Source organism: Tupaia chinensis, unplaced genomic scaffold (genome assembly GCF_000334495.1).
Source record: "Tupaia chinensis unplaced genomic scaffold, TupChi_1.0 Scaffold143734_1, whole genome shotgun sequence".
NCBI classification, from domain to species: domain Eukaryota; kingdom Metazoa; phylum Chordata; class Mammalia; order Scandentia; family Tupaiidae; genus Tupaia; species Tupaia belangeri.
In genome coordinates this window covers 1,253,271-1,269,762 of record NW_006203583.1, presented here as the reverse complement: position 1 = coordinate 1,269,762, position 16,492 = coordinate 1,253,271, and the positions used below count along the sequence as shown (strand labels likewise).

The 16,492-nt window shown below is 39.9% G+C and overlaps 1 pseudogene; it reads right to left on the bottom strand.

The window, feature by feature from the left end:
• Nucleotides 1-3,183: 3,183 nt before the first annotated feature.
• The window catches only part of LOC102490592 (60S ribosomal protein L6-like), a 52,486-nt pseudogene continuing 39,177 nt past the window's right edge, over nucleotides 3,184-16,492 (bottom strand).

Here is a 16,492-nt window from a genome sequence, read left to right as displayed (position 1 = left end):
ATGCCTCTAGAGAAATTAAAGAAGTAACAATGACATTTTTGTGCTAAAATTTATTTAAGGTAATTTATCTGTTATGCCTAAAGCCTAGAGAGAAGTTTTATCAATTAGAATGAGGTCACCTGTAACAAAGAAACAAAAATAATAATGTCTGAAACAAAGTAGAAATTTATTTTCCTTTTAGACAGAAGTCTAGAGGTAAGCAGTCTGTGGCTTGTATGATTCTGCAGATTGTCAGGAACTCAGTCTTAATACTCAGTTATCTTCTGCATATGGCTACCCCAAGGGTCCTTCTTAGCATTGTCATGATCCATCTTGCCATCCTGTTGCCTATAGTTCTAGGTGACTGCTCATGCCCCAGCCATCACATCTGTATCCTAAGCAGCAGAAAGAAGGAATAGACAATGAAGGAGGGGGGAAAAATGGCACTTGACAGCTGTCTTATAAAGATATTTCTGGGAAGCTACCATGTAACACTTCTTCACAGGCCAGAATATAGTGGAGGCTGGGAAATCTTGTCATCTCTCCAGTTGGCAGGCTAAGAATAGATACTATAGTTGGCAGCTGGTAGCCTCTGCCACAAATCTTAAAAGCAAGAGCCCAGCACTATACCTTAGATCAGAGATTTAACACATCCTTGCCTCTCCCTTATCCCTGGAAACAAAGAGGCCTGTGCCTTACAGATTCATGCAACACTGGGAGGCCTCCTCTAGAGTCACTAAGCCCCAGACCCCAGACTCATAAGGCCTGATCTGTGTGTAATCTGATTCTCACATAAAAGCTAGGGAAAAGAGGGAACCAGCAGTTAGCGTAATGGCTATGTCGCTGGACTCCCACGTAGTCGACCGCGTTTCGTGTCCCGGACCCGGTGGCTTAAAACTCATGCCGGGCGCGTGTGCGTGCGTGCCCAAGATCCCGAGAGGAGAATGGAGGAGAAGGGATTGCGGCGTGACCATCCCCCCTGGGGGGTGATTTCTCGCTTTCTGTCTCTATGTCTCTCTCTGTCTGTCTGGCGAGCACGTGCACCCTACAGTGAAAATCTCTCCAAAAAAAAAAAAAGCTAGGGAAAAGAGAGGTTACCCCAATTTACTACCACACTAGCCCTCCAGGTTTCTCAGGAACTCAACATGGACAAATCCTGCCTTTTGGAGTTGAATCTACATAATGTTCACCCATTTCAGGCAAAACTATAAATGTTAGGGCCCTCATGGAACCATTTTCTCAGATCCCCTAATTTATTTCTAGACCTCAGATGTTTGGATGCTACACAAGAGGTACCTGGCATGTTTTTAGCAATAGTCAACATCCATTTCCTCTGGAACCTAGACTGTACATATTTCAGTAATGGCCAAGGAAACAGCATAAAGAGAAGGATAAAAAGGAGAAAGAGGAAGAGGAAGTAGCAGTTCATGTAGGGAAGTAACTGGGCAGAGAGAGGAGGAAGACATGGGTGGGGCCGGGCCTGCCCTGTACAAACATGTGAATGAATCCAGTTTCTTTCCAAGGCCCTTCCCTGTCTTAGGACACAGTCCCACCTGTTTTCATACCCACATCCCTCTAATCACTATCCTGAGGGTCCTTCTTAGCATTGTCATGACCCACCTTTCCCTCCCTTTGTCCAAATCAAAAGCAACGTCTGCTCTGCTATCTTTAGGGGTTTACATAAGCAATAATAACCTTTGAATCATGGCTAGTGAACTCTAAGCTCTAAAAATATGTTATATTTACCTAAAGGGCTTGATACGTTTATTTGCTAATGATCATGATATGAATTGCTTCGTTTATAAGTCATATTTACATGGTAAGAGAGATTTCTAAACCCAAGCCTAAAGATTGCTTAATCACCTTCAGTAGAATCGTAGTAAGAGGGAAAGAATTGGGTAGGAGACCCCTATAGGGTTACGGCAAGGGCTCTAGGGCCTTAGCAGGAAGAAAGGAAAAGAGACATTGGGCTCACTTCCACTACTCAGCTGGCCTGCACCTAGTATGGTGACTAGTCCATAATGGATAAAAGCACAACAGGGTGATGAGGGTTAATGAATAGACACGTGGGGTGGGGCTGAGAGAAACAGGAGGGGTGGTGCAACATGCCTGGATGGGGCAAAGGGAAGGAGTGGCTTCCAGATCTGGAGGGAGCGTGACTGTCAGAGAGGGACTGTTCAATAACACCTCCAAGTCGAGGGAGTTTTGTAAAGTGGGATAGTTAGTAGGACCACTCAGCAGAGGATTTTTAAAGACATAGGGCTGAAAAACAAAGCCGTCATCAAGGTTACTAATAGATTCTGATTCATTTTATAAAGTTTTCATTAGCTGCTGGCTTTAGAGTGGCTTGGAGATCTTCAAATCCTCAGGTCAGATATAACTAGCAATCGAAGGAACCAATCAACCTTCGTTTGCTTGTTTGTTTTTTCCTTCTGTCCTCCCTCCCTTCCTTTTTTCTTCCTGTCTTCCACACATTAGTTGAGTCCTGTGCCCGTGGCCGGCAGGTACTGGCCTTCAGCTCCTGGCTGGTTTTGGTCTCAGGTAGTGACTCATAACTATTTTTGGCCTCTTTCTCTCTGTCCTGCAGACTGCACTTTCCAGACCCATTTTGCCTGGCAGTGTTTCAGTTTCAGTTCGCCTGGTAGGTAACCATTATTGCTTAGGGAGACGTGAGGCCTTCTCAAAAGGAGCAAGCCATGTAGACAGAGGAATGAAAGGGAAGACTGGGATTCTGGAAAGCCTGCACTAGAAGGGTGGGCAGTGGGAAGGCGGGGTATCTGGGAGATTCTGTCAAATGTTCTGGGGGAGGTGTATTTCAATGTTAGCTTATGTCTCTTTCCTTGCTCCCCTTACATAAGGATCCAACACAAATACTGAGGGAAAACTACCTCAGCAGGTGGAGGCAGAGCCTTTCCTCAGCTCACTTGACCTAGAACTGACCCCTTTTGAGATTTACACCAGGAACTCTGCAGTGTACAAGATCCATTCAAATAGGGCTAGAACCATTAGGCAATGCAGACAGACTCTTGGACACTTGGCATGGATTTCTGGCAGTTCGTCTTGCCAACATGCCTCTCTCACCCGGTCTGTAGGGACCTGCCTGTTTATTTTCCCACATTCAATGGTCAGTGACCTGATTTCATACTTTCTTTAAGGACCTATTTTTCTTTTATCAGTTATTTAAATAGGTTCTTGGCAAGAAACTTAAAACACCAATTTGTGAGGATAATGTCCATTTATAAGGGCAAACATGGATCCCAGGTAGCCCTGGAACTGAGGAATCGCTTTGATTTTGGGTAAAATGTGCGAGACCACAGCTTTTTGATCAACCTTCTCCTGCTCTGTAATTTCGTATTTCTCTTCCTTTGTGTCATCAAGATGGTATTTTGGGATTTTTACTTTGCTAATATCAGTTTTCACAGAGGTGGCCATCACAAATTTATGATGTGTTCTATGCAGTGGAACTTGAGGACCAGAGGTCCAGTCACAACCAGCAAGCTTCTGCTCACCTGCTTCAGGAAAACCACTCTCTTGCTTCTGTGGCATCCAGTTAGGATGATCAGAATGGTCCCGGAAGTGATGCCGGCTCGCAGCTTTCTCACATGCTGACCGAAGGGCTTTTGCTCTGGCTGAACAGCTTTTGAGGCACATCCTCAGTAGGATAATACTTAGGCATTTGGAGAAGTTTTACCACCCTGTTGTTCCCACCAACTGGTTTTGTGACAGTGGCAAGAACCTTCTCCATTTTCTTTTCAATTGTGGATTTAGTGGTGGAGTACTTCCTCTTGTGCATGGCCTTCCTGGACTACATGACCAATCAGGAGTATCTGCTGATGCCATGGACTAAGACTGGGTTTCAGCTGCAATGGGGCTTCCCCTTCTTGGGCTTTTTAGCCTTGGGTCATCCTTTTTAACCTTGCCACTGGCATCAGCCTTCTTGGCCTCAAGTTTCTTCTTCTTGGTATCTGGCTTTTCAGCTCTTTCACCTATCAGCTTGTATAATGGGAAAGGGGAGGGAGCTATTTTTCAATCTATCCCTCATCTATCTCTTGGAGTCTCTGCTCCTTAGTGAATCAGCATGTTTGGCTAGTCTATTCTGAAGTATCTCTGAGCCATCCCTGTAGATTCTCATCTCTATTGAGTAGCTATCGCATGCTAGACAATGCATTTCACTGCTTTTTATAGCTCCCATTCCTTCCCTGATGAGTCTTCATCTTAGTCTCCTTTTTTAACTGACTTCAGACTGACTAGTGTTGAAGTCTGCTTCTGCTATTGGTAGTAATGTGCTTTTGGGCAAGTTACTTAACCTCTGTGCCTTAGTTTCGTCATCTATAAAATGGGGATAATAATAGCTCCAATTTCATAGGACTACTGTGGACATTGAATGAATCAATATGTGTAAAATGCTAGGCCCCATGTCATGCCTGACCCAATAACAGAATACTTTTATGGTCAGGCTTGTTGGGGTTATTATTATGACTCGGGGCACAGTATAGTCCTTTTTGGAGTACAATATGCTGATTTTATCTCTAAATTGCTTTCTGTGTTTGGTTACAGGGATTGCCTAAGCACAGAGATAATTTAACAAGTACAGGTTTATCTCTACACAAAACCCAATTTCCCAAGAGGAGGTTGTCATGATTGTTAAAGGTAACCATTAACTTCTTTTAGAGCTTCCTCACAATCAGGGAAACAACTCATGTTGGATCTGAAGAGCTCTGGAAATTAGCTCACATGGAGCAATCTCCAGTGAAAAAGAAAATGAGACTCACAGGTTATGACCACATCAGGGTTAGTGGCAACCTAGACCAGAAACCATTTCTCTCAACAATCATGCAAAATTATTTCTATTCCATCAGGATTTTTCATATTTCATTTATTTTTTTTTTCTCTCTCTCTCTCTCTACCTGTCATCTACCTACCAATATCATCTATTGATCATCTACCTAGGAATCTATCTTTCTCATCTATCTATCAATCATCTATCATTATCTATTGTCCATCTCCTCTAGGTCATCTATCTAAATACCTCCCCCCCCAATTAAATCTTTTACAGAGCCCCAGTTTATGAAGTGGGAAAGCTGAGCTGCTCTGGCTGAAGGGGAATGTGGGACCCAGGCACCTGCACACTGGCCTCTTCTTCGTCCTCTGCAGCAGTCCTTGAGTCTGCTGACATTATCTTATCAGTACTTGTGCATCTCTTTGTCAAGATTTCAGCCTCTATTCTTCTAACCAGTTTTTCTGGTATCTGGAGTTTTTGAAGTTATTCTGTCTTAAAATGTGGTTGTCAACCAGTTTTCTCCTTATGATACATTGTAAATGGAAAAGTTTTTGAACAGATCACTCTGAACTTTGGTCTTTTCAAGGCTTCTAGAAGCCAGCCTGACTTGATAACACTGGTCGAGGTTCTGTAGGATGGGAAGGACCCTAAAACAAACAAGCCTACACCCCACTTTCATCAACCCAAATATTTCTGTCCTCAGCTTGTAGCACACCCAGTATCAAGTTCCAAAAATTCCATTTAATTTTCTTGGCTTCTATAGTTACTCAGTTGCAACTGGGCGAGAAAGGGTCTTGGCACGAAAGGATTACAAGGAAAAGGCCGTTTCTTTGAATGTGGTTGCCCAATTTTGCACACATTTTAGGTTCAGATAAGGCTGTGGGTGGCCTGTCAATTCTTTTTATGTGTTGTTCTGAAATGAACCCATTTTCTATCACCCTCTGAGAGTTACTGGTGAAATCATGGCAATAATAAGCCAACATCTCTGATTCTAAAGCAAAGATTTCATAGGGGCTACCTCTCTTCAGCTCTCTTTCTCCAAGCCATGTGCTTCTCTTTACCTAAGGGTCATGGGGGACAACTGTCCAATGACCCTTAAGTGGCTGCTTAGAGGTGTCTGTGTATGTGCTCTTGTGATTCACTTGACAAGGTCGGAGAATTTTTGGAAGCATGGCCTTGACTTTCTCAGCTATTACTTTTAAAACACCAAGTTCTACCCCAGTCAATTGAGCCTTTCACCATAGAGGTTATAATGAGAGCTGTGTGGCTGTGAATGTGTGGGTGCATGCACGCATGTATGTGTGTGTGAAAAGAAGATAGGGTAAATGTGAAGAACTCCATTATCTTTTAAGCTCCATGAGATCAGAGGACATATCCACCATTCTTAACGCTACATCCTCTGGGTCTGTCATAATAGTAAGAACTCAATAAAAGAATGAATGAAATGTATCAGACATTTTTGTCCATTTCAGAGTTTAAAAAGTAGTACAGCCTCCGTTAGTGAGAAACTGATATGGCTTATTAACTGTTGATGATGACACGTATAGTATTCTCAACTGGATTGGTCTGGGAAGTATTTCATGATGGACAAAGTCTTTTTACAAGCAAAATGAGAAATAGTGATGGACTGTTTTAAAAAAATAATTAGAATAATAATAATAATGTTTGGGGAAAACAGAAAAGATATTGAATGTTGAAGCAGGGAGATTAATGTCTCTGTATTGACTGACATGCATGGCATTCCCTTTTGAAAAAGCAATGTAATACACTGTAAAGTTACTGTAATATAAAGAAGATTATGATGATAATAAAAAATAAAAATTAAAAAAAAATAGTCCAGCCTCTAACGTCTAGAACTTGGACTTTAGTGCACTATCCAACTGCATCGTTTGGAGACCGGTCAGTAGGACTACTTTGTAGTCACAGAGATCACTTATTTGGTGTGTGTTGAAGGTATTGAGGATGCTTAACATCTAAACTAATTCTACATTTTAAAGTTTGACAGTCTACCCTTCTAGGTGTTATTTATTTGGATGTTGCATGTTGTTTGTTCAGTACGAGTTCTTCACAAGAATGCTGCTATCTGTGACAGCACAACACCTTTGGATGTGTTGGCAAGATTAAATAGCAAAGGGTGATGGGAAGAGCATGGTTCTGAGTGAGAGGGGCTGAATTCTAACCTGATTCCATCATTTACCATCTGTGAAACTTGGAAAAGTTATTTGACCTCTCTCTGTGAGTTTCATTTCATTTCTTTTCTTTTCTTTTCTTTTCTTTTCTTTTCTTTCTTTCTTTCTTTCTTTCTTTCTTTCTTTCTTTCTTTCTTTCTTCTCTTTCTTTCTTTCTTTCTTTCTTTCTTTCTTTCTTTCTTTCTTTCTTTCTTTCTTATTTATTTATTTTTGCCAGAGGGGGCATGTACGAGAAAGAGAGAGAGAGAGAGAGAGAGACAGAGAGAACTCTCCAAAGAGATGTGGTCATGTTGCAATCCCTTCTCCATTTTTCTATCTCATTGGAATTTTGGACATGCACATGTACCTGGTATATGTTTTTCAAGTCACAGGGGCTGGAATTTGAACCAAGGTTGGCCAAGTGAGATCCAGCTTTCTTAGCCACTGGGCCAGGGGCTGGCCCTCTTGGTGGATATCTTTATCTGTAAAACAGGAATGATAATATCTGCCACTCAAACTCACTAACATTTAATAGTGTTTAGTATGTAAGGTGTCCAGCCATGTATTGGTACCCAGGAGATATGGATAATCTGATTTATTTCCCTTCTACTCTTCTTCCTAAGAGTAGGGTCCTAGAAAAGGGGGTGGGGAGGGAGGTTTGAGAGAACAAGCCTTGTTAGAGATTTCAAAATTTGTCTGGGGCTAGTCCCACTGACTCTTATTGCCTAATTGGCATGTACAACTACTAAATAGGGAAATATGAAACTCTTTCTAATTACATTAGTTTATTGGGACAACCTAACAGGCATATACAGTGCCTTTGTGCAACTTCTTACTGGTACCTCCATTGGGGGGTATCAACTTTTTGGGTATACAGCTTACCAATCAGACTATCCCTTTAGGTGCATCTGAAAAACAGCCATTTACTGTAAATGCAGCCCTGAGCCAGGGTGCCCAGTCCTGAGGAAAATCACTGGCCAGTTGTCAGTCCCCATTTGACCACTCTCAACTACTTGCCCCTGAGTGATATACTATCTGCACAACCATGAGATAGGTCACCAACCCAAGAGACAACAATCTGTAGTAAACTTGAGCCAGGTCATTAAATATAGTAGAAATTTTTTTGGAGGAAAATCTACTATTTAAGTCAGAAGGCCTGGTTCAAACCACTTTCACTACTAAATACTGTAACCTAGGATAGGCTTATAAGACAGGTAAACACTCCAATGCTGTTTTTTCATCTATAAAATAATGATAAAATTATATATTGCTGGATTAAAAAAAACACCCTAAAATTCAGCAACTTAAAGAGAATAAGCATTTATTATCTCATTTAGTTTCTGTGAGATTGCAGGAGCAGATTAACTGGCCGGTTCTGACTCAGGATCTCTTATGGGGCCATGGGCAAGATGTTGGTGAGTCAATGAATGTGATACAACACAGTAATAGAACAAAAACCAAAACCCATGATTCTCTCAATAGATGCACAAAAAGAATTTGACAATTACAGCATGCTTTTATGTTAAAAACACTCAGTAAACTAAGAATAGAAGGGAACTTACTCAAAACAAAAAACCTCTCCAGCTAATATCATACTAATGTTGAAAGACTGGATGTTTTCCCCTAAAGCTCAAAAGCAAGATAAGGATATTGCTCTTGTAAATTTTAGTTGGCATCATTTAAAAGGATCCAGTCAGAGCAGTTACTCAAGAGAAAGAAATAAAAGCCATGTAGATTGGAAAGGAATAAATAAAATCACTATTGATATGTGACATAATTTTGGATATAGAAAATCTCAAGGAATCCACTAAAGAAACCATTAGAACTAGGCCTAACTGTGGTGTTGCAGCCAGTAGTGACACTGCTGTGGGATGCTGGAAACCATGTAGGAAGGCTCCTGGTTTGTGTCCAGTGTCTATCTCAACACATCACGATCTTGGCAAGCTACAAGGCTGGGAAAAGAATTGTGGTGAGAAGACTCATTGAGGGTGACTTCCTCTTTCTCTCTGGCTCTCTCAGGATATAAATAAACTAACTAAAAACAAAAGCAAAAATGATTAGAACTAATAAATGAGTCCAAAACAGTTTCAGGGTACAAGATAAAAAATACAAAATCTACTGTATTTCTACAAACTTGCAGTAAACAATCTGAAAATCAAATTAAAAAAATAATTTCATTTATAATAGATCAAAAGATAAAATACTTAGGAATAAATTTAACAAGACAAGTACAAAAATGCATACTCTGAAAACCAGAAAATATTACTGAAATAAATTAAAATAAATGAAAATTATCTCATGCTCATGAGATATTAAGGTGGCAATATTATCCAAACTAATCTATAGATTCTATGAACTCCCTATCAGAATCTCAGTTGGATTCTTTGTAGAAAATGATAAGCTAACTCTAGAATTTTTTTGGAATTGCCAGGAACCAGAACAGCCAAAATAATTTTGCAAAAGAAGAACAAAGTTGGAAGACTCACACTTCCTGATTTCAAAATTTAGTACAAAGCAATAATAATCAAGACAGCGTGAACTTCCAACAGAGTTGGGAGTTCAGAAATACATCCATGTGTCTATGGCAACTGGCTAACGTCACCCATTGGGGGAAAGAAACAAATGGTGCCCAAACAACTGGATATCCACATCCAAGAAAATAAAGTTGTGCCCTTATTTTATACCATATACAAAAATCGATTCAAAGTGGATCAAAGACCTAAGTATAAGAGTTAAAACTAAAAATATTCTAGAAGAAAACACAGGGATAAATGTTTATGACCTTAGATTTGGCAATGGATTCTTACATATGACACCAAAAGCATGAGCCACAAGACATGAAAAGAAATAGACTCATCAAAATTAAAATATTTTATGTTTCAAAGGATACTATTTAAAAATGCAAAGACAATCCTCAGAATAGGAGAAAATATTTCCAGGTCATTTACTAGATAAGGAATTTTTATCTAGAATATATAAAGAAGACTTAAAATTCAGTAGTTAAAACAAATAATTCAATTTAAAAAACTGGAAAAGTAGGGTTTGGGTAAAGGGAAGGATAGGATGGGTAAAGGGAAGAAACACTTAATAGAATCAAGCATGTAAAATTCTCTATTGAAAATGACATATATGGTAATACTCTTGATTTGATTGTCATTAAACGAATAAATAAATAACATGGAAAATATCAGAATGCAAAAATATGGGCAAAGAATCTAAATAGGTATTCCTCCAAAGAAGATAAAAAAAAAATAGAAACTCATGAAAAGATACTTAAGTCATCAAGGGAAATGTAAATCAAACAACAATGAGATGCCACTTCAGACCCACGAGTATGGCTGGAATGGAAAAAGCTCAGATACAACACCTGTTGATCAGTATGTGGAGAAATCAGAAACCTCCAATACTCTGGGTAGGGATGTAAAGTGGTCAAGTCATTTCAGAGAATATATGGAAGTTCCTCAAGTTGTTTGACACAGAGTTACCACATGGCTCAGGAATTCTACTCTTAAGTATGTGCCAAAGAGAAATTACAACATATTAAGATAGCATTTGATCTATTATAAATAGAATTAATTTCTCAATTTGATTTTTGGATTGTTTGCTGCAAGTGTATAGAAATACAGTAAATTTTGTATTTTTATCTCGTACTCTTTGTATCTACACAAAAACCTGCATATGAATTTTTATAGAAGTATGAGTCATAACAGTCCACAATCAAAACCAACTGAACATCCATAAATTGACAAATGGATAAGCAAATTATGTATACATACAATGAAATATTACTCAGCTATAAACTGAAATGAAATTCTGAATATGTGCCATGACAAGAATAAACTTTGAGAACAGTATGCTAAATATAAGAAGTCAGTTACAAAACCCCACATACTATATGATTTATGACTTTATTATTTATGTTTATATGAAATTTAAATTGAATATGAATTTGCCCACAAGGGGCAAATCTACAAAGACAGAAAGCAGTTTAGTGGTTGTTTAGGGCTGGGGGAGCTGGGAAGATGAGGAGGTGGTGACAGCTAAAGAGTGTAAAAATTATTTGTGAGGTGAATAAAATATTCTAAACGTGACTGGATGATGGTCACACATATTTGTGAATATACTAAAAAAAAAGTGAATTGCATCCTTTAAATGGGTCAAATGTATTTGAATTATATTTCAATAACACTCTTATAGAAAAATAGATGTGGGAGTGGTTACAGTTATTTGAGAGCCTGAGAGGGAGTAGAGGATCCACTGCCAAGTTGTTCCTGCTGTTGTCAGGAGACTCCAGTTCTTCATTGACTTCAGACTTCTCCAGTAGACCACTGAATGTCCTCACAATATGACAGTTGACTTCCTATAGAGGGAGTGACCCAAGAGAAATGAGGCCAAACCACATCTTTTTTCCCCCTATGGAGCATGTGCGCTCACCAGAGACAGAGAGGAAAAGTAAGAAAGCAACCCCCAGGGAGACTGCAATCCCTTCTCCTCTATTCTCCGCTGAGTATTTTGGGTATGCATGCATGTGCACCTGGCATGTTTTTCAAGCTGTTGAGTCTAGGACTTGAACAGCACAGTTGGCTGTAGGATCTAGCTGGATGTGGAATCCAGCTGCCTTAACCACCACTGCACCTGCTGACCAAAAGCCACAGTTTCCATGACTTAACCTTGGAGGCTCCACTTCATCATTTCTGCAGATTTCTGTTGACTGTACAGGTCAGTCTTATTCAATGTGGGAGTAGCTACAGGGTATGGTTACCCAGGGGCGAGAATCATCTGGAGCCACTCAGAGGCTAGCTACCACAGATACCTGCCTCAGAGTGTAGAAATCATTATCCAATGAGGTAATGAGTATAAGCTGTTTATAAACATTAACTGCTGTATGAATATTAAACATTATTCATTTTATTATTGACCTGCATTAACTGGCCAAAGCTAATTGCAGTTTGCTTATTAATGTTTACTGTCATAGTTGCTAAAAATTCTTACAATGTTCTAGAATTCTGCAACAATCTGCAAAATAGAGGCATGTTTTTAAGATTATGTGTTTCTATCGGCGTTTAGTTGACAGGAGGAAACATAGATATCAGGAAAAACCTGGTAGTTCTAGGATTTTCCAGGAGTGGGATCCAAAGGACCAGTTTTAGCTCAGTTCTGTAGCCCTGTTGTCAATTCAGCTCTTCATTTATCTCCTTCACTATGTGGACAGGAAAGAGGCGACAAGGTCTGATATAATATTAACAAAAAGAGGGGGAATGAAACTCAGGACTGGAACCCAAGAGAAAACCCTTAAGTTTTTTTGGATGTTTGTTCTAGGAAAGGCACTTGGTACCCCAAATTGTGTGAGATCTGGTAGAGCTTTGGGCCAGCTCAGGGGTGCGGTTTCAGACAGGATGGAGAAGAGGGTGTGGTAGAACTATGGCCAGCTGGCTGTAAGCAGCCAGCTTCCCTACCCTTCAGCCACCACTCCCTCCTGTGTTGACAGCTGCAGAAATACGGTCCTCTCCAGCCTTTGAGCCCAGGGCAGCAGTGGACTCCAGGCTGTGTCCTGGTTTCCCTGGTTATGACCCTCTCACAAGCAGCACACGGAGTCTAGGTTCAACGTGGTTATGAGACTGCAATCACAGAGTTCGGTTATTTAGATGACTTCCCTAGCTGGCCTGGTGCTTCTTTCCAACTCTCTGAGTCTAATCCTTTCTTGATTTCAAGGGACTTCATTAGGAAAATCTATTTTCTCACTCAATTAGCCACATTTACCCCTTCAGCTGTCTAAGGAACCAATGATCTCACCTGCCTAGCTATTTCTGTCATAATTTTACAAATATTGATTAACATCTGTATTAGTTGTCTCCAGAATGTTCAGGAGTCTTATCACATTAATTGATGAGACCTGTAGTAATGCTGTCATCATTCAGAGGCTGATGGGGACATGAAAGGTTGGCCAATTTATCTGGTAGCACACTGCTAGGAACTAGCTCCTAAGCCTAGGTTCTCTAGGTTTTTGCCTGACCCTGGCTGTCTTTCCTTACATCCCCAAATGCCAGGGTTTCCCTTAACCCATAGCATCTCTGCTCTTTCTTGAGGAAGAGAGTGACCTGCTACAAGTAGTCACATAGAAATAGACAATGCTCGTACAGGTTTGAGAGGCCATTCTCCATAACACCCTCTCTGGTTTGGGTCATTCTGAGGAACTCCCATCTAGCCCCTTTAGAAGTTAAGAAGAAGAGTGAATCTTGGTATTAGACAGACAACTGCAAAATGAATTTGTAGTAACTCAAGATTAAGGTCAGCTCTGAAAGCTCCAGAGAAGCTAAGGAGTCATTCCTACAGCTGGTAGCTCCTCCAGTTTAGGCTTGCTCAGAGTGGATATGGGTGGATTTGATATCCATCCTCACATCCTTGTGATGGCATGAAAACTGGACCATCCTCTGTGGGCATATGGAGGCAGGAGGGGGAACACAGATATGTCTTATATAGGGATTGAATCACTCTTGTGACTCTCCTTAGCACCAGCATAAATTGTCACAGAACAAATACTCAATACATGCTTTTTAAGTTTAATTGAATTGCAGGCTAGCTTTGTAGTGCAGTGGTTAAATGCCGTGCATTGGGAGCTGGATCCCACATGGCTGACTCACATGGTTCAAGTCTTAGCCCCAGTGACTTGAAAAACATGCTGGTACATGTGTACACATTACCAAAATCCTGATGGGATGGAGAATGAAGGGAAGAAGATTATATTTTATAATAGTATATTATAAGATTATATTATATATATTTTTTTCTATGCAAAAATGCATCATGAATTTTCTGACAACCCAATAGCATGACTAATGCATCTTTATGGGGGTGCTTTCTTTTTCTCTGGCAAACATGTATGCCTTTTGGCAACTAAAAAAATAATGATAATTGAATTGCAACCAATATTTTCTCTCATTTCCCTCTTTCAGTAAACCTATACTATAAATAACATATACACTTAAATTCCTTCTCTTTCTTCTCCCTTCATTCTCCCTTTTTCTTCTTCCTATTCCTTTTTTCTCTTTTTTTGTTCTTCACCTCTTTTTATACCTCCATAACATTTCAGAGTGCCTTCCAGATGATGAGCATCTTCAAAATAATCTCATTTGTTTTCTAAATTTCACCACTTTTACTTATAATACATATCAGATATAAATTATCATTAATTTATTCCACCCCAAAGCCTAGTGTTTGCTCAATTTTATTTTTCTACTTCTTGCATTCATTAAAAAGCTATTTATTCAGAGCCCTCCACATCCACCCCTGTGGGGGGGAGGTGAGAAGGAAGAAACAACACAACCTCTGGTTTTCTGGGTGGCCTGAGAGATTGTTAGGGTGGTCTCTGCCATATGTTAGGGTGGCCTTGGTTGTGGGCTGTGAAAGAATTCACAAACTCAGAGAGAAAACAGATAGAAAAGAATTTATTCACTTTCTGATAGCCAAAAGGGGCTGGACACAGAGCATTACATTGCCTGAAGGGTGGAGGCAAGGAGCTTCCATTGGAATTTAAGGAAAGGGGAGGGGGGCTGTGGTTGGGTAATTAGAGCCAATTGGTCCTTGGGTTGTTTTGTTGTTATCTCTGGCTGTCATACATGGCTGCTGTAGTCTGCTGTGTATTCTGTCCTTAGATTTGGTGCCAACATTGTTGGGATATTAAAAATCTTTATGTCTGAAGGCAAGAACTCAGAAAATACAAGATAAGCCATCGCCAACGAAGTCAAGGACTAACTAACTAACCAACTAAGGGAAGAAAAAAAATGAGGAGGAGAAAGAATGTCTGAAGCACCTGGGAGTTTTTAGAGGGGCCTTTCCAGTGAAAATATCTAAGGTGCCAGCAAGACACTGAGTTAACCCTTTTTCATCCCTAAGGTGCTTGGGAAAACATTTAATTCTTTTACAGACCTCCAGGGAATTAGCTGTCCGCATCTGTCACTCACTCGGTGACTGGGCCACTTTGGTAAGCTGCAAGTATTCAAGACATAGTTCTCTGACCACTTCCTCTCAGCACTTCTTTTACTTTGTCCCTTTTAATTCAATTCTGTGATTTAAGCAAACGCTTCTACTTTCTGCAAGTGTAGTTTCTTACAGTAACAAGTACCAGTGGCTTAATATCCAGGGATGATTTCAAAACGAATTAGATCACACTGTGTACTGACAATGTGAATCTCTGACGACTCAGGGACTTTAAGGAAAAAGTGTAATCCAGCTATTAGCCCAAGGGAAGGGTACACGGGGAATCTCTTGACCAAGTTCCACCGTTTTCTTTGAACAATTTACCCAAAGCTCTTCAACATGGAATGCAATAGTGTCGCCCAACAATTTCTGCGTCTGTCTGCTTGGAGAGGAGAAGGCACTGAAGTGATGCAACATCTGTTCTCAGGCTCCGTCAGGAGAAGTTGCTCTTTATGGCGAGTGGTAAAGAAATCAAACCGCTGGAATGAAAACACAGCTCTCGATGTGATACTCATGCTCAGGGAATGGGTGTTTGAAAACTTAAACTTGGCAACTGAGTGAAAAGCAGCCATACGTTATTGTATTATAAAATATGTGATTCTGAAGGACAGAAGGGAGGATGTCTATAGGAGGAAGAGGACGGATAGCACCAAATGGATTTGAATATCTTTCAGAGTCCTCTGGGGAGGATTTTTTTTAGAAGACGGAAAAGCCCAAGAAAACAGTTCCCTGCGTAAGAAAACAATGTGGTTCTAATAACCTAAGAAAAGCCAATCTTGATCCCAGAGAAAGCAAGGAAGGGTAGAAAGAAAGTAACGTGGCAGGGCCAAATGTTGCTTTGAAATGATCTCAAGTGGAAAATTCGCCAGACAACCAGTGAAAAGGATGGAAAAAATATTAAAATAATTTGTTGAGAAAACCAGAGAAGCCAAAGCAAAAATGAAATGTAAAAAGAAACAGAAAAAATACAAGGTATTATTAAATACTTCAAACATAAATGAGAACTATGGCAAAAACATTATTCTTTGTAAGTGAAAAACAGATAGCTAAAAATATGGGATAACGAAATGCCAGAGATTAAAATAATTTTAAGTTGTGAAAGTAATTTCTCACATCTAGTCTCCCCAACCCATACCATTTTGTAAGGATTTTGAAAAGCATTTTGGTGCATTTTTTTCTAGACTTGTTTTAGATAGCCCTTGAAATATAGCTAGTTGAAATTGAGATGGTGAGTGCATTCATGAGAGAGATAAAAAGAGAGAAAGAGAGAGAGAGAGAGAGAGAGAGAGAGGATTTCTCAGTGGGGTGTGATCACATCACAATCCTTTTTCTCCCATTTCCCTTTCCTATCAGGAATCTGGGCAGGCACATACACTCAACTGGCATGTTTTTCATGTTGCCAGGGGTTCGAACCCCAGTCAGCTGTGTGAGATCTGGCTCTCAATTAGTGTTTGATCACTGTGCTATACGGCCAGCCCCCTGTTGAAATTATATTTTGGGATAATTTTGTTAAAGACATTGCATTATTTTTTAACTTAATTTACAATTTTTAAAAGAATTATTTTATTATTTATTTATTTTATTTTAT